The sequence below is a fragment of the Magnolia sinica genome, chromosome 12 (assembly GCF_029962835.1).
Source record: "Magnolia sinica isolate HGM2019 chromosome 12, MsV1, whole genome shotgun sequence".
NCBI classification, from domain to species: domain Eukaryota; kingdom Viridiplantae; phylum Streptophyta; class Magnoliopsida; order Magnoliales; family Magnoliaceae; genus Magnolia; species Magnolia sinica.
Window position 1 is genome coordinate 59492613 of NC_080584.1, and position 21961 is coordinate 59514573.

The window sequence follows — 21961 nt, forward strand, 5'->3', positions numbered from 1 at the left end:
TCTTGTAGTGTAACCTTAACCTTAACCTAAACGTAAACCTATAACCTATAACCTAAACCTAAACCTATTCTCAAATCCTTGAACCTAAACCTAAACCTAAACCTAAACCTATAACCTATAACCTAAACCTATTCTCAAATCCCTAAACCTAAACCTAAATCTAAACCTATAACCTATAACCTACACCTAAACCTAAACCTATAACCTTAACCTAAACCTAAACCTATAACTTATAAACTAAACCTATAACCTATAACCTAAACCTAAACCTAAACCTATTTTCAAATCCCTAAACCTAAACCTACACCTAAATCTATAACCTAAACCTATAACCTAAACCTAAACCTATAACCTAAACCTAAACCCACCTATAACCTACACCTAAACCTATACCTATAACCTATAACCCAAATCTAAACTTATAACCTATAACCTAAACTTATAACCTATAACCTCAATCTAAATCTATAACATATAACCTAAACCTAAGCCTAAACCTAAACCTATAACCATAACCTACACCTAAACCTAAACCTATAACCTATAACCTAAACTTAAACCTAAACCTGAACCTATAACCTATAACCTTAACCTAAACCTAAACCTATAACTTATAAACTAAAACTATAATATAAACCTATAACCTATAACCTAAACCTAAACCTGAACCTAAACCTAAACCCAAACCCAAACCTATAACCTATAACCAATAACCCACCTATAACCTACACCTAAACCTATAACCTTAACCTAAACCGAAACTTATAACCTAAACCTATAACCTATAACCTATAACCTATAACCTAAACCTAAGCCTAAACCTAAACCCAAACCTATAACCTATAACCTATAACCTACACCTAAACCTAAACCTATAACCTTAACCTAAACCTATAACCTATAACCTAAACCTAAACCTATTCTCAAATCCCTAAACCTAAACCTATATTCTATAACCTATACTTAAACCTAAACCTATAACCTTAACATAAACCTAAACCTATAACTTATAAACTAAACCTAAAACATAAAACCTAAACCTAAACCTAAACCTATTCTCAAATCCCTAAACCTATAACCTTCACCTAAACCTATACCTATAACCTATAACCTAAACCTATAACCTCAATCTAAACCTATAACCTATAACTTAAACCTAAGCCTAAACCCAAACCCAAACCTATAACCTATAACCTATAACTTACACCTAAACCTAAACCTATAACCTTAACCTTAACCTTAACCTAAACCTAAACCTATAACCTATAACGTAAACCAAAACCTATTCTCAAATCCCTAAACCTAAACCTAAACCTAAACCTATAACCTATAACCTATACCTAAACCTAAACCTATAATCTTAACCTAAACCGAAACCTATAACTTAATAAACTAAACCTATAACCTATAACCTAAACCTAAACCTAAACCTATTTTCAAATCCCTAAACCTAAACCTAAACCTAAACCTAAATCTATAACCTAAACCTATAACCTATAACCTATAACCTAAACCTATAACCTATAACCTAAACCCAAACCTTTTAACCTATAACCTATAACCCACCTATAACCTACACCTAAACCTATAACCTTAACCTAAACCTAAACCTATAACCTATAACCTAAACGTATAACCTATAAGCTCAATCTAAACCTATAACCTATAATCTAAACCTAAGCCTAAACCTAAACCCAAACCTATAACCTATAACCTGTAACCTACACCTAAACCTAAACCTATAACCTTAACCTTAACCTTAACCTAAACCTAAACTTATAACCTAAACCTAAACCTAAACCTAAACCTATTCTCAAATCCTTAAACCCAAACCGATACCCTAAACCTATAACCTATAACCTACACCTAAACCTAAACCTATAACTTATAAACTAAACCTATAACCTATAACCTAAACCAAAACCTAAACCTATTCTCAAATCCCTAAAACTAAACCTAAACCTAAATCTATAACCTAAACTTATAACCTATAGCCTAAACCTAAACCTATAACCTATAATCTAAACCTATAACCTATAACCTAAACTTATAACTTATAACCTATAACCTAAACCTAAATCTAATCCTATAACCTATAACCTATTCTTAAATCCCTAAACCTAAACCTATAACCTTAACTTTAACCTTAACCTTAACCTAAACCTAAACCCGAACCTGAACTCGAACCCAAATTCCTAAACCTATAACCTATAACCTATAACCTCAACCTAAACCCAAACCCAAACCCAAACCCAAACCTATAACCTATAACCTATAACTTATTCTCAAATCCCTAAACCTAAACCTATAACCTGATATATATATATATATATATATATATATATATATATATATATATATATATGAGAAATATTTTGGCCTAATTTTTCTCTCCTCTTTTTCTTATTCATGTCTTTCTCTCTTACTATGTAATGTTTCTACAAGTATGTTCCAATTTTGTTAGTTATATATGTAATAGCTTATTGAGGACATGCAAAAAGCAAAGGAAGAGATGAAAAAACTGAAAGGGGAGGCACAAGCCAACAAGGATCACATGCTACAAGTGGTTTGGATTTTTTACTTGGATTTATTATCTGATACTCTTAAGGCTGAGGTACATCCCTGTATCCTTGAACTTCATTTGTTTGAAAGTTACAATCCTTGGTTTCAATGTTTTTTTTAATCTTTCTTTCTTTTGAGATGTGTACAAAGGCATGCTTGTTTGATTATGTTTACAAATGTTATTTTATACAGGTTGACAAGCTAAAGAAGTCATTGGATGATAAATTCACTTTCTCGAGAGAAGGGTTTCAGAACTTGAAAGTGATCTTGTGTCAAAGTCCACAAAAGTTACATCTGCAGTTTCAGGGAAAGAAGAAGCTCCATCTTCTTATGATAGGTTGAGCAAAGTGAAGTATTGTTTATTTATAAATGTGAATATGTGATGCATTGTATGATTTGATTGCTATTTGTAATAAATGCATCGTTTTTTTTCCTGATTGCATTTTATGTACTATTCCTATCAGCATTAAGCTTAGATGAATTATCAATTACAGTAGGTTCTTGCAATGGAAACAGGCACTATTATTATAATTTTTAAAATTTTTTTTTCAAAAAATAGCTACGGATTTTAGCCGTAGCTATTGTTATGAAAACCGTAGCTATTATCCGTAACCGTAGGTACATTTCGCTACAAAAATTATAGCTACGGCCTTTATCTATAGCTATTGATATCTATTGCTACAGATTCAATCTGTAGGCACTACTACATTTCGCTATAGAAATTATAGCTACGGCTTTTGTCTGTAGCTATTGATATCTATTACTACAGATATAATCCGTAGCCATTGGTTACCTTTAGCTGCCCCACCAATAGCGATGAACGTGCTACAGACTAGATCCGTAGCAAAAGGTCTTTAGCTACGGTTTTTGGCTGTAGCCTTTGCCCATTTTTCTTGTAGTGTAATACAGGCCAAACCAAAAGAAAACAAAAGTCCAAAGTTCTTCTTGCTAGAGTCCCTTGCCAAGTGGAGTGGAAAGGCAGATTGTAGAGATTGAGGAGACGGATTGTATATTCAGGATGTATTACTGATGGATAACTGCTTTGTATGGAATACCCGTGGTATTGAGAATGCCCCCACCATCAGAACTACGAGAAGACTTATCTCAGACCACAAACCCCGGACTTTTGCCATTCTTGAGCTGATGCTCAGAGAAGAGAGAAGAACTGCTACAGGTCTCGAGCTTGGTTTTCATGCATCTGTATCCAATGGAGAGACTGGAGGGAAAGTCTGGGTTTTCTTTCACTCCTCTGTTAATGTTGTTGTGGAATTTTGTTCTGACCAAATGATCTCTATGCGAATATCTTTACAAAACATGCAGGACCCTGTCTTGCTTTCTATTGTTTATGCGAAATGCTTTAAAAGTCGAAGGCAAAATCTTTGGGAGGAGATGGCTGTCCTCAGCAGGTGTAAGACCCGTATCTTAGCCCATACCGTTCTGTATGTCTTTGCGGTCCTCCCGGTCAAATTTCGGACACTCCGCGATTTGTTATCGATATTTGCGCACAATCCTGAGTCATGTCTTATATATTAGAGTTGGCTCGACCCAAGACTTATACCAGTGCGACCGCACCGTCGTCGCGGTTTCGATGCCGCATCTCGCGCAATGAGGCGATGCCCAGGCTAGGAGATGTGGGCCGGCATTCAATTCGAGGAAAACGCCGCGCTTTGCGAATTTTGATAGAATCTCTACGATATGTTTCGTCAATCACATCAATCATAAGTCAAGTACATCCCATCACAAGCCATCACTCACCCTTACCTCTCCTTACCCAAAGTCAATGCAACCCATGCTTGGCCCATTCTTTTCTTACAAAAGTCAAAAGAACCCATCCCTTTCCACTTCATCACCACTCCTCTCTCTCTCTCTCTCATTTCTCACTCTCCCAAGCAACTCCCAAGGAGAGGAAATGTCCAAGCTCTCCATGAGAAGAGCCATGTGTGGCCCACTCCCTACAACCCTATCTTTCATCTCCACCCTTGGATCATCATCTCCACCGTTGAAGGAGCACTTTTGGAGCATTGGAAGGCTAGGGAAGAAGAATGAGAGGTGGGTGCTTCTTTGTCTCTCTCCCCCCTCTCTCTTTCAATATTTTGGTGCGATGATGTGGCTATGTGGCCCACCCAAATGAACCCCATCTTGATGAATCTCTTATCCAAACCGTCCAAGCCATGTGGGCCCTACCCTCTGGATGATGTGAAAACATATGTATCAGATTGATTCAAATCAAGTGGACCACGTCCACATGGGAACCATCAGCCATGGTCCCTACACGTGGGACCCACCTTGATGATATATATACCCACGCCGGGATGCTGGACGTTGTTTTACCGTGAAGGCAGTGGGCGTACTAACAGTTTTTTTTTAAAAAATATGTGTGTGTGTGTGTATATATATATATATATATATATATATATATATATATATATATATATATATTAAGGGTTGGGATGGGCTGCTCTTACAGGCCCCACCTTGGTGTATGATTTCAATCCAAGCCATCCACTCCTTTCCCTAGCTCATTTTAAGTGTTGATCCGAAAAATGAAGCTAATCCGCTTGTCGGACGGGCCATACCATTGAAAACAGTAATTTTCATCGTTTAAATTCACTTTAATTTTTTTACACGCTGAAATATATTGAATACTGGATTTGTTTGGCTTGTCTTGAGCCGTAGCGACCAATGATTGGGTCAGATTCCCCCGACGTGGGCCCCATACATGAAAAACCTCAGAAAAACACTTTAAAAAAAAAAAAAAAAAACAAAACAAAACATACAAGGCAAGCAGCAGCAGGCGCTGCTGCTGGCAGACCTCAGGACGCCCGCACGTCCTGCGCTGGACGTGAACGGGCAGGGACGTGGTCCCTGCCATGGGCCCCACCGTGATGTGCGTCATATCATCAACGCCGTGCATTTGGGTGGGCCCCTTAGGAAAGGGGGCCACCCCGAAAATCAGCCATATACGTGGCCCAGGAAGCCCACATCATAGGAAACAGCGGGATTGGATGTCAGCCATTGAAATCCTGTTTGGGTGCTATAAAAGTTTTGGGTCGAAATGAAATTTATTTATTTTTCTCTTTATTTGGGATTCTGTGACCTTATGAACGGATGAGATGTAAAATAAACGTTATGGTGGGCACCACGTGGGACCCACTTACCATAGATGTTGAATGGCTGGTGTACCGAGCAGCTACGTAGCTGCTGTACTGCACGTCAGTAAGCTCCTGACGTCAGCAAGCTATGTGGGCCCTGACCATGGAGCATGTGTTATATGTTGACCGTCCGTCTAGGAAGTGGACCCACTCCACACGTGTTACACGTGTGGAGGTGGGACCCACCTTGATGTATCTATTTTTAATCCACCATCTGTCCAGCACGTCCAGAGGGTTTGGACGCTGGATCTGGACCCTCCCTTTTTAATACATATATACATATATGTATATATAAATAATAATATAATATAATATTATATATGTATGAGGTAGACCCAATGCAGGACCCACCTGATGTGTGTGAAATCCACACCGTCCAGCGATCTGAACGTAGGTGTGATCCACACTATGATGTATATGCTCATCCATTCCGTCAATCTGCTGGACACGTGGCCCCACTCCGATGATATGTGTTATATTCAGGCCGTCCATCCATAGGACCACTATAGTATATATGTTGTATCCACCGTCCAGCAGCTGGACAGTGGTATACACCTTGATATATGTATTCCGCCCACACCGTCCAGATGGACGGGTGGTGTGCAACCACCATGATATATGTATCACGTCCTTGCTGCATGTCCATTTCTGGACATGTGGGGCCCACCCCACTCATGTGGCACTTGTGGGATAAGACCCACCTTGATTTATATGTTTTATCCACACCATTCGTTTGGATGTGTGGCGTGTGGCCGCACTTCGACGTGTGCGTTTTCAGCCACGCCATCCACCCTATTTGATGGATAGGTGTGGCCCACCATGATGTATGTGTTGTATTTTCACCGTCCTGATGGTGGGACCTGCCTTGATGCACTTTGCAACCACGTCGTCCACCTGTTTGGCTACCAACATGAGGCCCACCTTAAGTATGTATTGTATATCTATGCGGGCCCATTAGTGTGGCCCATTGATGCAACCCACTTGATGTGTATAAGGCCCATTAGTGCGGCCCATTGATGCAACCCACTTGATGTGTATAAGGCCCATTAGTGCGGCCCATTGATGTAAGCCACTTGATGTGTATAAGGCCCATTAGTGCGGCCCATTGATGCAACCCATTTGATGTGTACAAGGCCCATTAGTGTGGCTCATTGATGCAACCCACTTGATGTGTATAAGGCCCATTAGTGCGGCCCATTGATGCAACCCACTTGATATGTATAAGGTCCATTAGTGTGACCCATTGATGCAACCCACTTGATGTATAAGGCCCATTAGTGCGGCCCATTGATGCAGCCCATTGTGATGTGTAAGGCCCATGGGTCGTAGGCCCATTAAGATGTATTTCCGGCCCATATGTTATAGCCCATTGTGAATATTTCTGGCCCATTTGGTAAGGCCCATTGAGATGCATTTCCGGCCCAAATGTTATGACCCATTGTGATATATTTCCGACCCATTTGGTAAGGCTTAATGAGATGTGTTTCCGGCCCATATGGCGTGGCCATTGTGATGTTTTGTAGCCCATTTAATGAGGCCCATTATGATATGCATCAGGCCCATGGGTTGTGGCCCATCCGATGTATATAGACCCATGTGATGTAGCCCACATGTTGTGTATTTGAGGCCTAGGTGCAAGGCCCACTTGTTGTTTTTTTCAAGGCCCGATGTGATGTGTGATTTCATCATGATGTATGTATTGATGTTTACGTGGGCCACTCCTTAGGAGCGATGTTGGTTAAGGGTCCATATTGATGGGTAATGGTGGTTGAATGTCCACATTGTGACCTTTCCTTAGGCCGATTGTTTGGCAGCTTCTGATTGACGTGACTAATTTGCCAATTCTAATTGTCAAGGCCAAGTATCTTGGCCGAGTCTGATTTTCGAGGCCTAATATAATGTATATAAGGCTATGGAGCCTTTTGTGATGCATATTAGGCCCGTGTTAGAGGCCCATTATGATGTATATGTGGCCCGTGTTAGAAGCCCATTGTGATGTATATGTGGCCCATGTGATGCGACCCATTTGATGTATATGAGGCCCAATGTGACGTATCTATGGCCATCCATTGAGGCCCATCTTGATGTGATGCATAATGGACCCGTGAAAGAGGCTCATTGCGATGTACTTGGGACCCATGGGTTGTGGCCCATTGTGATATATTCAAGGCCCATGGGACGTGGCCCATCCGATGTATATAGGCCCATGTGATGTAGCCCATGTGATGTATTTGAGGTCCATATGCAGTGCCCACCTGTTATGTATTTGAGGCTCATGTGCAGGGCCCACATGTTGTATATTTGTCCCTTGTGTGAGGTCATGGGTCCACTATATGTTAGGATCTATGTGGTGTGGGGGCAATGTTGGTTAAATGTCCACATTGTCGAGGTCAATTGTCGATGCCGGCTATTGATACCGATTATGAGTTTGTGATAGCATATTATCATGATATATGCCCACACGCATCATCTGCATGTTTGTTATGAGATGTGGTTGATCATTGCATAGGTCATTGAACATGTTGTTATGAGACTCCTTGATAGGCAGAGGTTATCTCGCATGAGCGTACAGTATGCGCAAGATTAATGCATGATTGAACTATGTGACTCATGCATCTCACATTTATGTGACATGACCATCGTACGCCCTAGCGACATCAGGGTCATAGCCTCCACAGGTATTTCGTGGATGGCCAGATGGGACACCAGAAATCTGTTCTACATGGAGTGCTATAGATATCCCTAGGTGAAAGTCCCTAAACCCTCTTGGTTCCAGAGGTTGCTCTAACGTCTAGATCGAGTGGATACATGAGTGCATGAGGGCCGTATACCGTTAGGCCGCGTCTCCCACTGTGTCGTGGTCGGTTGGAAGGGGGTACGACCTTACCTGCCCTAGAGGAGGGGGCAATGTTAAGTTGAGTCTGACCAGCTCGAGGAATGGGTCATCTATCGACGAGCCGGGTCCGATATTGGCAGGCGGATAGTGAGGTCTCTTCTACTCACCTCGTTGCGCGCGATGGGGCGGTGTTCACTCCCCAAGTATAGGGTTGTGATGTAGTAATAAACTCGGTAAGACCGAGGTTGAATCCCAAGGGACTGATACCTGTACGTAATCTGAAACTAAATAGAACTAGAACTAGAATGAGATGAAATCTAAATCGAATGAATTTTGAAGAATAATAGTGAAATACTAATCTAAAACTTAAGTAATTCAAAGGAAGTAAACTAGGGATTCAGAGGATCCACTTGTAGAGATCAGGGAGATCTTATACCTGCGTCAAGAATCATGGACATTTAACTGAACTTACTTGATCTGGTTTTCAAGAGATGAAAGGTATATGAATTAGAATGGATTCCATCATCAAACCATGCTCAGGAGACAAAGCAAACAACAGAATTAAACTAATTACTAACCAATCAACAGTGCATGAAAGTTAGGAAGGGTACCATCATTCGACCATGCCCAGGAGACGATGGTGAACAACAGGGCTTCCTGACGTCATAAACATCAAAAGGGAAAAGGAAATATTCAAGCCATTGTAGACCCATTGTAATTTCAGTCACAATAGACCATTAAAGACTAAGAAAAACATTCCTTTAATAATCAACTAAAATCAAATTCAGTTCATGAATTTAAATTAAAAGCACACAATAGAATCTTCCATCTCGCTACAGGCTTCACCTCTTAGCCCTAGCTAAGAGGGTTAGCCTAGAAAAAACATGATTAGGCTATTTTCTTAAAAATAAAAAAAAAATAAAAACATAAAGAAAACTTCAAAAAAAACACTTCTCTGCTTCTCTTCCTCTCTCCTTGACGTGGGTCCCTGCAAAAACCGATCTCCTACCTTGGTGCATTCTGAACGTTAAATCCGTGCTTTTAGCATCATTTCCCATTCAAGCTCGTAAACACACCCTGCATTACAAACACGATTAATTCAGGCCGTTAAGCAATATCATAATCGTAAATTCATGCAATTAATGGGGTCCAATATGCAATATTTGACCCTCAACAGGCGGCAATCTGGTTTGGAGTGTAATAGACTCTGGTGATTTCTCAGAGAGGAACCATATTGATATGTGGACTTATTGGGCAGGGATTGCATACTCATTCATTCATTCATTCACTATCCACTCAGGCTAGTGGTGTGTAACTAACTATTGTGTACCTTCGCATGGCTAGGATTTCGATTGGGTGCGCGATTAACCTGAGATCAGGAGTCTACCACATTAGGTCTGACTATCTAAATTTAGGTATGGGACTGGTTTATATAGAAGTTTTTTGTGATAGACCCCGTAGCCTACGATACTACGTACTATCATCACGACTTCACACTCCAGCATGGTCATTCCATTCGCACCGCATATTGCATTACCTCCGTGGCATACGACATTTTGGATTACTATGTTTTTGCATTTATGTGGTCTAGGTACGGCTGACGCTATTCGTGAACTCATCAGGAATTGCATATTGCATCGCATCCTCGACATCTGATATTTAGCTCTTTATGACTCGTCATTTGCTTAGCTGTCCTATATTGCGTATTCTGATATTGATTGACTCATGGACTTGTCCGTATTTTCGCTTACTCTATTATCATATGACTTATGATCTTGTCAGTATTTCTTTTTATTCTGATAATTCCTACTTTTGTCAGTATTTTTGCTTACTCTGATAATTCATGCTCTTGTCCGTATATCTGTTTATTCCGATATTGTACGATTTATGGATTATCAGTATTTTCGGTACTGTATGATGATGACATTATATTAAATATTTAACATTTATCTTATGCACACACTTATACCACCCTCTAAGCTTTCTATAAGCTTATGCACGATAGCTGCGTGCAGGAGATGTTAGGTTGCAGTATTGTGAGCTTGGAGCGTGCAGCGGTCTTTTGGAGCTTGATTTTCGATTTATGTATTTTTCTTTCAGCATTGTACTCAAATGATTATATTAGTGGATATGTGTTGATGATGTTGCCTTTGTGAATTGGGTAAACTCGTGGTTATGCTTATTACGAGTTAAATGCATAAAAAAATATCCTCTTTATAGGATCCCAGGATCGGAATATGGCGTATGAACGCTAGGAGCCAAGAATGGGATATTAAAGAGGCTGTCGGCACCGGATTCGACGATCGAAATTCCTGTGAATCCGATTTCCGGGTTTGGGGCGTGATAGCAGGTCTATAAGTGGCCCATGGGCAGTGTGCATGGACTTCAGCATCATGACTCTTAGATCAGAAAGACTGGGTAGCAGATCGTAGTTTAATGCAGGAGATAAGGATTTTGCTGCGGCAATTGATAATGCAGGGCTTATTGACGTTGGTTTCTCTGGTAATAAATTCACATGGAGTAATAACTAAGAAGGAAACGCCAGAATATGGGCAAGACTAGACAGGGTTATTTGTAATGGTGATTGGATCAGGTTCTTTCCGTGTTTCTAGGTACGTCACGTTCCTCGAGCTAGCTCGGACCGCACCCTGTTGCTTATGATCTTCCCTCCTGCGACCCCGTCTACTGTGAGGCCTTTTCGTTTCCAACGGATGTGGTTCCTTCATGAAGGTTTCATGCGTATTGTTAAGGAGGCATGGTGTAGTGAGTCTGCTAGCTCTCCTATGATCGCCATTTTACTAAAACTCAGAAAAGTGAAACAGTCAGTCAAAGCTTGGAACAAACAAATCTTTGGTGATGTTTTCTCCAATCGCAAGCAGGTGGAGCGCTATCTAGATCAGAATGAAAACAATTTGCAAGATTCTACTGACTCTCACATGACGGAGGATCTATTGGTTGCCAAGAAAAATCTCGCTCAGTGGGAGTTGGCAGAGGAGATTTTCTAGAAACAGAAGGCGTGTAACAGTTGGCTGACAGAAGGGGACCATAATACTAAGTTCTTTCACCTATCAGCCATGGAATGTGCACGAAGAGCAGATATCAACGAAAGTAGGATTAATGCAGACTCCGTGATATCCGACCCTGCATTGATCAAAGATGAGGCTGTCCATTTCTTTGCTAACCTCCTTTCAAGTAACCAGATTTCTGACATCGGGTCTTTCATTAGCTCCACCATTCCTTCTTTACTTTCGACTGAAGACAATGAGGTGTTGATGCGCAGTTCGTCCATGGAGGAGGTCAGGCAGGCAGTGTTCTCTTTGCCTCCTGACGGTGCCCCTGGCCCAGATGGTTTTGGGGGTTCCTTCTTCAGGGGCTGCTGGCAGATTGTTGCTTCCGATATTCACCAAGCCACAATTTATCTGTTTAAAGGGGGAGATATCCTGATAGCTTTTACATCCACTCTGATTTGCCTCATCCCCAAGTCAGCCGCTCGTGCGTCCTTTGATCACTTCAGGCCGATAAGTCTCTGCAATTACATCTACAAAATTTTCTCTAAGGTTATCACAGTCAGGTTAGCCACAGTCCTCCATAAGCTAATCTCAGCAGAACAGGGTGTGTTCATTCAAGGCCGGAATATTGCGGAAAATATTGCGCTAGCCTAGGAGGTCTTCAGGGATTTAAACAGGAAGGTGCATGGTGGCAATATTGCCATTAAACTAGACATGGAAAAAGCGTACGACAGGGTCAATTGGTCCTTCCTCAAACAGGTTCTCTTCTGCTTTGGCTTCAGTAGGAGATGGGTTGACCTGTTGGAGAAATGTTGGAATAATTGTTGGTTCTCCGTTCTTGTTAATGGGAAGGTAAAAGGGTATTTCAAATCTTCGCACCGCCTTAAGCAAGGAGACCCACTGTCCCCGAGTCTATTCATTTTAGCAGCGGACTTTTTTAGCCGGGGCATTAAATCATTGTACAGCCAGGGCCTCTATCAGCCCATCAAACTCAAATCAGGCTGCCCACTCATCACCCATCTGCTACATGCGGATAACACTTTACTCTTCAGCAATGGCATTGTGGCTTCCCTTGTAGCGATCAACGACTTCCTTAACACGTACCAACAAGTTTCAGGCCAGAGAATCAACCTTGCGAAGAGCTATTTCTTTTGTTCCTCTAAGTTACCTCCTGGTAGAGTCAGACAGATTACAAGCAGACTGAATATGTCAAAAGCTCCACCTGGAGCCCTCTACCTAGGTGTCCCTATTTCAATTGGTAGACCAGCCAAGGGCATTTTCAAACCACTCATTGAGAGAATTGTTGCAAGGGTTAACGGCTGAAATGCCAGAATCCTTTTGCAGGTTGGTCGCATGGTGCTAATCAAGCATGTTTTAGGGAGTATCCCAATCCACACGATGGCGGCTACGCCCATTCCTCTCAAGTATCTGTTTGAGATGGAGAAGTGCTTCACTGATTTTTTTCTAGGGCTGGGCTAATGGCATAAAGAACCTCCACTGGATTAGTTGGAGGAAGATTGCCTCCCTGACTGATGAGGGAGGGATAGGGATAAGAAGGCTTCAGGACATGATGGTGGCATTGTGTTTAAAGATGGCTTGGGCTCTCTCCTACGGCAAGAGCAAGAGTCTCTGGGCGACCTTCATGAGGGTGAAATTTGGGGATCCGCTTGCTTCGAACATTTAGTCTCGGACCACGCCTTCCTCTTCCACGTCCTCCCGAATTTGGAGAAGTATTCAGACGTTGCTTCCTCTCCTGGCTGAGAAGGCTCGATGCCTTATTGGAAGTGGGGACTGTAATATTTGGGAGGTTGATTGGACAGGGATAGGTCCCCTGCTCGATAGAGCCCCTGCCCAGATCCCTGTCCAAGTTCGAAACATGAAGGTGGGTGACTTTCTTGGTAGACAAGGCCCATTTTCCCCCTCCTCCATCCTCTCCTTCTTGCCGCAGGATGTTCTCCTCCACATCTTCTAGAGCGGTTTGTACACAACAGACGACGGGGATGTGTGGTATTGGGCGCTAACCTCTTCTGGGAATTTCTCTGTTAAGTCGGCTTGGGACATGATCCGTTTGTATGGGCTGAGATGATGCTGGTCGAGGTGGGTGTGGCACCCTCAAATACCCCCCAAGTTGTCCGTTTTCATGTGGAGATTGTTGGCAGGTGCGATTCCAGTGGATGGTAGGGTCTAGAAGAAGGGTGTTTGTTTAGTGTCTCGCTGTGAGTGCTGCCCCAGGAATATCATGCATCCGCAGTTAGAATCTCTTGCTCACCTTTTCATCTTGAGTTAGCTAGCTAACGTCGTTTGGGGCCATTTTAGCAACATTTTTGGGATCAGTCTGGCCAATCATAACTCTCCACTGGAAAGGCTGACCCAATGGTGGGGAACATCCATTGGTGCATACTTGCTTTAGGTCCAGGCCTTAAGTCCTTTATTCCTGTGTTGGGAAATATGGAAGGAGCGGAATGCAACTAGATATGAGGACATGAAGCTGAGCATTGGTGGAGTTATCAAACGCACCAACTGGTGGCTGGGGAGGGTCTATAATGGGAGCCGATCATCCTCCTGGGTGGCTAATCTTCAACTGAGAAATCTCCATATCCCGGTGGCCCCCCAACCAGCCAAAAAGGTTGAGATTGTAAAGTGGGGTAGACCAGAGAGCGGTTGGGTCAAGTTAAATGTGGACGGATAAGCCTTAAACAACTTGGGGAGGTCTTGAGGTGGTGGCATATGCAGATGAGATGACAGCAATTTCATCTTTGCCTTTTCACATGGGTACGGGTTAGGCACAAATAATAATGTTGAATTTGCGGCAGTCTATGACGGTCTTTCCATTTGTGTTCAAATGGGCCTATGGAAGGTTAGGGTAGAATCAGATTCCAAGATGGTTGTAAATGCGCTTAACCATGTTTCTCAGGTGGGATGGCGATGGGTCCACTGGATGGCCCGGATCACTAGCCTTAACTACAAGGGGTCATTTCGCTTCACTCACATCCTTAGAGAAGGTAACGGTCCGGCTGATGGCCTTGCTCGTCTTGGTTGCACTTCTCAGGAAAATAGGTTGTTCCACTCCTTAAGGGATCTTTCTCATGATATCAGAGGGTGGGTGGTGCTAGATAGTGCAGGGTTAGGGGCCGTCAGGGTGACGGATCATGTATAGTGTTTCTTATACTCTGACGTCGGGTTTTAATTTGTTCCATACGATAGGCTTTCCTTTCCTTTTTGTCAGGGGAAGCCTGAATCTTGGGTGATGCATTTCACCTTCTGTAAATCTTGTTCTTAAGAAATGAAAGCCTCTTTTCCGGAAAAAAAAGAAGCCATGCATGGAATAGTACAAGTATCATATCCTAACTAGTCTGGTTTGTCTATGGAGTCTTGTGAGGAGGCGAAGGCTTCTTCGAAGAGTGAGTCGAATTCATGAAAGGAGGGGAAGGAGTCCGGTGAGTCCGGTAAGGTTCTATAGCAGCCACGAGCTCCCTTCTACGTTCATGCAATGCGGTACCTGAAGAAAGAACTTCGTAGTAAGATATTAGTTTTGTGATTCAAATGAGCCCACACGTACTAAACCTGCACTTGATGGTCCAGATTGGATATTCATGCCAAGTGCTAGGATGGCACATGTGTGACACATTGGATGATTCACACTTGTGACAAGTTGGTACATGTGGGAGTGCATGAAACGGCAATGTGGTTTCAGCGAACCTCAATCACCAATGAGAGGTCTATGGACCTTAATTGGGTTCACGGGTGCCCTCTACATGTCAAACCCATGTGTCAAACTGGAAAATTTGTTTGAGATGTAAGACTTTATCAGGTGGGCCGCACATGATCATCGATTTAGATTTGATTGTTGGATTATTCAGATTGAATGATTCTATAGGCCCCATTATAGTTGTGATAATTGTAAATAGGTTTGAGGCGGGACGCTTGAAGTGTGGTCTCTATACATGATTATTAAGTCAGATATAGAAATCTACGATGTGAAAACTCTAGAGAAGAAAAGTGTGATGAGTAAGCTTCTTCAGCCCTCTTTCCTATAAATGGATGTCTTGATACCATCACCAGCACAAGAGAGAAAACTCTAGTCCCATTGAAGGTTCTCCTAAAATTGTGGAGTGTGGAAGATCAAGATTCCCGTTGGTGACATTGAGCCATTGGAAATGTCTTCTCAGTCAAGTACACCTTATAATTATTGTGTTGAATATCCATAATTGATGCATAGACCATTCTTCAGTTCCTCAATATAAAAATAACATGAGATCCAAGCCATCAATTGGGTGGTTCCCATTTTATAGATACCATGCATTGATGAAAAATCAGGCCTATCTATTCATCAAAGATGAAATGATGTTAGAAAAAAAAAAAAAAAAAGGAATAATGTCATGGAGATGCTTGGCTGAATTTTTCATGGCAATTCACATGTAAGAACACCCTTCAATTTATAATGCACCAGGACCTATAATTGTTCACGCTAGAAGCACAGCAACTAATCCAAAGGCCCAGTTCCTCTGACCGAGATCTGACAGCAAGCCTCCCATCAAAAAGTTTGAAGAAGATGAAAGAGTAGCAATTTCAAAATGGAAATATGTGTCTGTACCTTGGAGAGGAGGATGGAAGCATGCGCTCCTTGATTCTACCATAAGAGACCATGTTCCCAGCAATACTACTAGGACAAGAATGCGAGCACCCAAAGCCCTTTGAAATAGCTTCTCGATTTTTCCTACTAGGTATTTTTTTTCTCCCTTCCAATATTATTCCTCGCCCATCCATCATGCGACATATATAAAGGAATGCATTTCCCATCTCTACCTACTCCATGGCATGAAATTGAGGGTTTTTCTTTGGGTTAGACGTGTCAACATGGACCATTGTGGGAGATCCAACCAGTTTATCAGGTTAGTATATATAATGTGAACATGAATCTGACTGGTCCAATAATTGGATGGTACACACTTGTAAGAGAAAATTGGACGGATATAAAAGTATGATTGACTTTCCAAGGTCTACACATACATGCATGGCCCACTTTATGTGTAGATAGGCTGATTTTGGGCCAAGATGTGTACTAGAGTGATTGAATAGTACTGAAAGGCCCTATTTTTTCTCCCTACATTGTAGTCCAAGTCAAAAGTATGCGCGTTAAAAGTCCTGGTCAATAGTCTTCCTCCAGCTTTAAGAATAAGATCAACACACGTTTTCTTTTATTCAATACGTGCATGCACACTCGTGCAAATACAGAGCACGATGTGAGATCCTAGCTTTCTGTTGGGTGGACTTTTCTGTTTAGATCTTCTGACGTAAAATTTAGGACGTTTCACTGCTCAAGTGGGCCACAACATACAGTGCGAACTGATGGTTAAAAACTTGTTTTTCCTATTGTCACCCATTTATTTTGTATGCTGTGTCCCATCCGTGGAATGGCCAAGTTTTAGGGATGAAGTTGTAAACAGTGTACCCGACTGATGAAAAGCTCAGGTCCTACACACGTATTCCATATCTACCTTCGTGCCTGCGTAACAATGCACAAGGCTGCACACGTATGGAATTAGCAAACCTCGGATGTTTCATATTTGTGGAAGATAAAGGTTCAGGATGTTTGGTTGCACCAAATATTATAAAATTTCATGATGGTTTGGTACAACCAAATGGACCCACAAGACCTTCCAAAGTATGGATACCGCAGTCCGTTAAGGGAGAAATCGGATTGTAAACTCAGTTGGGCCCACCATAAATGTATGTGATCTATATCTATGCCATCCATCGATTTTTTTTCAGCTTACTTTAAGGGTTGAGTCCAAAATTAAAGCATATCCAAAGCTCAAGTGGATCATACCACTGGAAACCGTGGAAGTAATGATTTCCACCGTAGAGCTTACCTGCTAGGACCCACAGTGATGTTTATTTGTCATCTAACCTGTTCTTAAGATCACATGGACATGGATAAAGAGAAAACAGAAATATAGGCTTAATTGATCCAAAATGTCTATGGCCGCTAAAAAATTTTCAACAGTAAACATTTAATTCACATTGTTTCCTGTGGTGTGGTCCATTTGAAATTTGGATATTCTTCAATTTTGGGCTCAAGCCCTCAAATTATCCTATTGATAAAATGGATGAAAAAAGTGTATAAAATACATAAATCAAGGTGAACTTTGTGTGCTGAGCTAATCAGTATGCAAACCACTTGGAACCCTCTTCGTTGAGAAGATGGGGTTAGAGAACATTAGGAAGGGTGGTAAGGCGTAAGGGGCATGACATGGGCCCCACCTGCATGAACAGATCAAACCAACAAAAAATACATATACTTTAGGGGAGCATTATTTCTTTTCGAATATTCCAACGTCCTTCATTTATTTAAAAAACGTACATAAAAATGGTTATACGGTGCCATGCGATGCCTTGTCTTGGCGTATGGATTCAAGACACGGAACGGTACAAGTATCGTATATATGCTTAGAATCTTGTGCCTGTGCCTGGTGGTGGGGTATAAAATTGACTTTTGCTCGGATTTCTCCTTGGACTGTCGACCCGTACTTTATTAGCGGAGAGCTCCATTTCGCGTCTACGTAGTGCAATCCCTGAAAAAAAAAAAAAATAATAATAAAAAATAAATAAATAAAATAAAACCTCCTGGAAAATGACCTCATATATGAGTTTTACTAATCCGCTGTTTCTACCCAACTTTTTTTTTTTTTTCACAGAAATATATATATATATATATATTAAGGGGACTAAGTGCCCTCAAATTCTACTTCTAAACCGGTCTGAATAACTAACCCTAAATGCCCTTTTGCTGTTTCTACACATGGGCATATGTAGGACCATATTTAGATGAGCTCACACATGCGTGACCCAGCACCGTACCACATTAGTTTCCTTTTATCTAGAGATTCATCTACATGATCTATGGCAATAATATGCTGACCTCAGCCTTCATTTGAGGCCCACTAAATAAGTAGCCCAGATCTGGGCCTTAGAATTTCCTGCCGTACCATTCAGCAGGGTAGGTAAGTTCGATGAATGAGTAGGTGGGCCTAGGGTTGTCCCAATCAGGCCATTTCAACCACTGAATTCTGGAACTTTGTACGTCGAGCCTGTTTCATCCTGATTGGTGATTGAGATTCTCCAATATCTCGACCACGCAGGTTGCACATGTCAATGGCCATCTGGAGCCGTTGATATGGTAGGCTAGCAAGTTGACAGGTCACAGCCTCAGAATTGTGGTGATCCGACAATCTTAGCTGTTTGATTGGTGCGTTCTGCCGATTAAATGAACTTAGTTAAGGATTGATAGGTTATTAATGCATAGGAACGTGAATGGTAGTATTATCTTCATAAAATACTCGATGCTAATGGTTCAATTATACGGTTACGGTGCATCTATTTTCTACAATTTGAAACCATGCTTGAACGATCCAAGCCATTGATATGATGAGCAACATTTGATGGACAATTACCTAAGTTTTTATTTATTTATTTATTGATTTATAATATGTTAATCCTACCCATCTCATCATGAATAGTTATCATTTTGGACCCCTGTTGGGTTTTCTTTGTGTCCATTTATTTTCAGAAACCAATCAAAAGGATAGAATAAACTGATGTGTGATCCTTTTTTTGTCAACTGCCCATTAAATGTGGTTTCCATCAGATGAACAGTTAGGATCCATTAACCATGGGCCATATAAGTACAGGTTAGTGTGAAGTACACCATTCATGTTATAATGCGCCAGGATATGCAAGCTGTTCAGTCCCCTACGGACCAGCTATCAGTCCAGTCCCCATCAGGCCTTGAGCCCAGGAAGGAAGAGACCTGGCGTGTCATTAACTGGTCTAGGCCAGAGTGGGTTTGCTAGAGGTATAGCCCAAGGAAGGTGTGCGTGGAGGAATCTATAAGAACTATCGTGACATAGGGAAGGACATGTTGAGGTCAAGCACCGTCTTCTTCGGGGGATAATTGTTCCGAATCCACAGAAATTCTCTGGACTCCTCGGAGAGATACTTTGAATCCATGAGGAAAAGAAGAAAAATAGAAAATAATTTTTAAAAATTCAAAATAATTTTATTGATGATCAAAAACAAGATTACAACTCTTCAAATAAGGCTACAAACCTTTGGGAGAAGTTTTGAAATTTTAACTACAACTAAAACTCCTAAAAATTGTGAGTAACTATAAATATTTAACTTACTATTTATAGTCGGTTGTAATTCCTACAAGTGTGCATGGTTTTTGGCCAAAAATAGTGTCCTATTTGGCTGAGCCATGACGTTACCCTAATTTCTCTAAGCAATTTTCATGTTGGACACAACTCTTAAAGCCCAACGTGTGAAGAGTTATAATCAAACTAAAATTTACTACAAATAGTAAAAACGAAAATAAACAGGGATTTTGATTGTCAATCTGATGGAATCTCGCAAATTTGGCATGGACAACCTGGCATAGTGGAGTTGGGTGGCTAAAGTAGCTCGTCCTACCCAAAATCATATATGGTACATCCGATAACTCATTCTAGTTTGCGAGATACGTTCGTTTTAAGTTTTGACAGTCTGGATTATCTCCATCTCTGATTAGGCCTTTTATGGTCCTTCTTGACCATGAAATTATCCGCAACCTGCTATAAATTATAATGGGGAAAGTTATCTTCACCTTCCACAACTCCTATGGCCGGGTCTCAAATACCACTGCAAAGCCCAAGCATTCGTTGATGGTTTGGCGATGTATAAGACTTTGGGGTTGTCAATCATGATTGTAGAGATAGATTCTACTGTGATTGCGGAGGTGGCTTCTAACCCTGAAGGGGCCATTCCCTTTAGCATATGATATCACCTTGGATCCTTACTCCATCTTAGGCGATCCATGCGCTTCAAGATATTTCATTTATTGCGTGAAGGGAATGCAATTATGGATGCTCTAGTTAGGATGGGTAGTCGTGGATCACCCAATTCGTGGCACTTCAATGGATCAGAGATCTCTAGCAAGGATTGGTGTAACTTGAAAGGGTTAAACGGTTTTTCTGTTTTACTTGGGCAGTGTTCCTTCTTTTGGATTTTCTTGAGCACCCATTTATCTCGAGGATAAGATAGGCGAGGTTGCTGATCTTTTTGGGGTGCCCATCCAAATCTCTAGGTTGTAAATTTTGTTGAATATTTATACATGGTTGAGCTATTTCTTTTAAATCAATAATAATAATGATAATGATAATAATAATAATAATCTAATGTGCCAAGACCTTTTAATTGCTCATGATGAGAGAAGTAATCAAAATGGGAAGATAGATGGACATATACCTTGAAGAGGAGAATAGAAGTTCGTACTCCTTCATTCTACCATAAAAGACCGTGATCCAAGCAATACTAGGATTAGTATACAAGCACGCAGAGCTCTGTGAAATAGCTTCACCATTTTCTCTACTTTTCTTTTCTTCCTGTTTCATATGCGTGCTTACATATAAATGGAGGATACAACTCAGGTCTTCACCATCCTTACACACTTCAACACGTCTCTTTGCCACGGTCTAAAAGCCAAGTCGGTGCACTAATTGTGTGGGGCCATGCGTGAGAGAAAGTCGGGTGGTTAGCCTGATATTGCAAGGACTGTGACTAATGAATGGCCCCTGTTTTCTGCCGGAACAGTAGTCCAAGTCAAAGTCTCTCTTCTCAAATGATCGTGGACTGCTACAAGCGACTGGGAATTTGACCATACTGAGGTTCGTCAAAACACCTTGGGAGGTAAAACATTCTATGTGTCCCAAGAGTGGCCTCCTGACAACTTTTGGATATTTTTTTGAACAAAAATGCCCCAGTCCTTAGTTAAGAAGTTGTATAGTCTTAGAGTGTAGAAGTAGTTATCTTCTGTTTCAACTCCCAAGAAAGTGACGGATTGGTTACTCCCCCTGCCACCAGCCAATGGCTGGTGCTCGGTGGTCTGTGGGCCCCACCACCATGTATGTGTTTCATCCATGTCGTCCATATATTTTTCTAGATCATTTTATGGTATGAGACCAAAAATGAGGTATATCCCAATCTCAAGTGGACCACATTACAAGAAACAATGTTGAATGAGTGTCGTAGACCATTAAAAGCTTTTTTGGGGGCCATAAAAGTTTTGGATCAAGTTGATATTTGTTTTTTCCCTTTATCTGTGTCTAGACGACCTAATCAACAGATTGGATGTCAAATAAACAGTACAGTGGACCTCAGGAGGATTTTAATGGTGGATATCCAATCACTATTGTTTTCCTATGTTGTGGTCCACCTTAGATTTATATTCGTCTCAGTTTTGGGATGAAGCCCTAAAATGATCTGTAAAAACAGATGAACGGAATAGATGGAACACATATATCATGGTTACATTCACCCATGGCTGGTGGCAGGGGGAGTAGCTAATCCGTCACTTTCTCGGAGGT

The 21961-nt window shown here is 41.3% G+C and overlaps 1 long non-coding RNA gene across 1 annotated transcript; it reads right to left on the reverse strand.

Annotated features, from left to right (window-relative positions):
• Positions 1-17887: 17887 nt before the first annotated feature.
• Positions 17888-21127, reverse strand: LOC131220555 (uncharacterized). Its single transcript, XR_009158678.1, has 2 exons — positions 20844-21127; positions 17888-18133 (listed from the first exon to the last, which is right to left on the reverse strand). It is a non-coding gene; the product is annotated as an uncharacterized LOC131220555 (long non-coding RNA).
• Between the last annotated feature and the right edge of the window lie 834 nt (positions 21128-21961).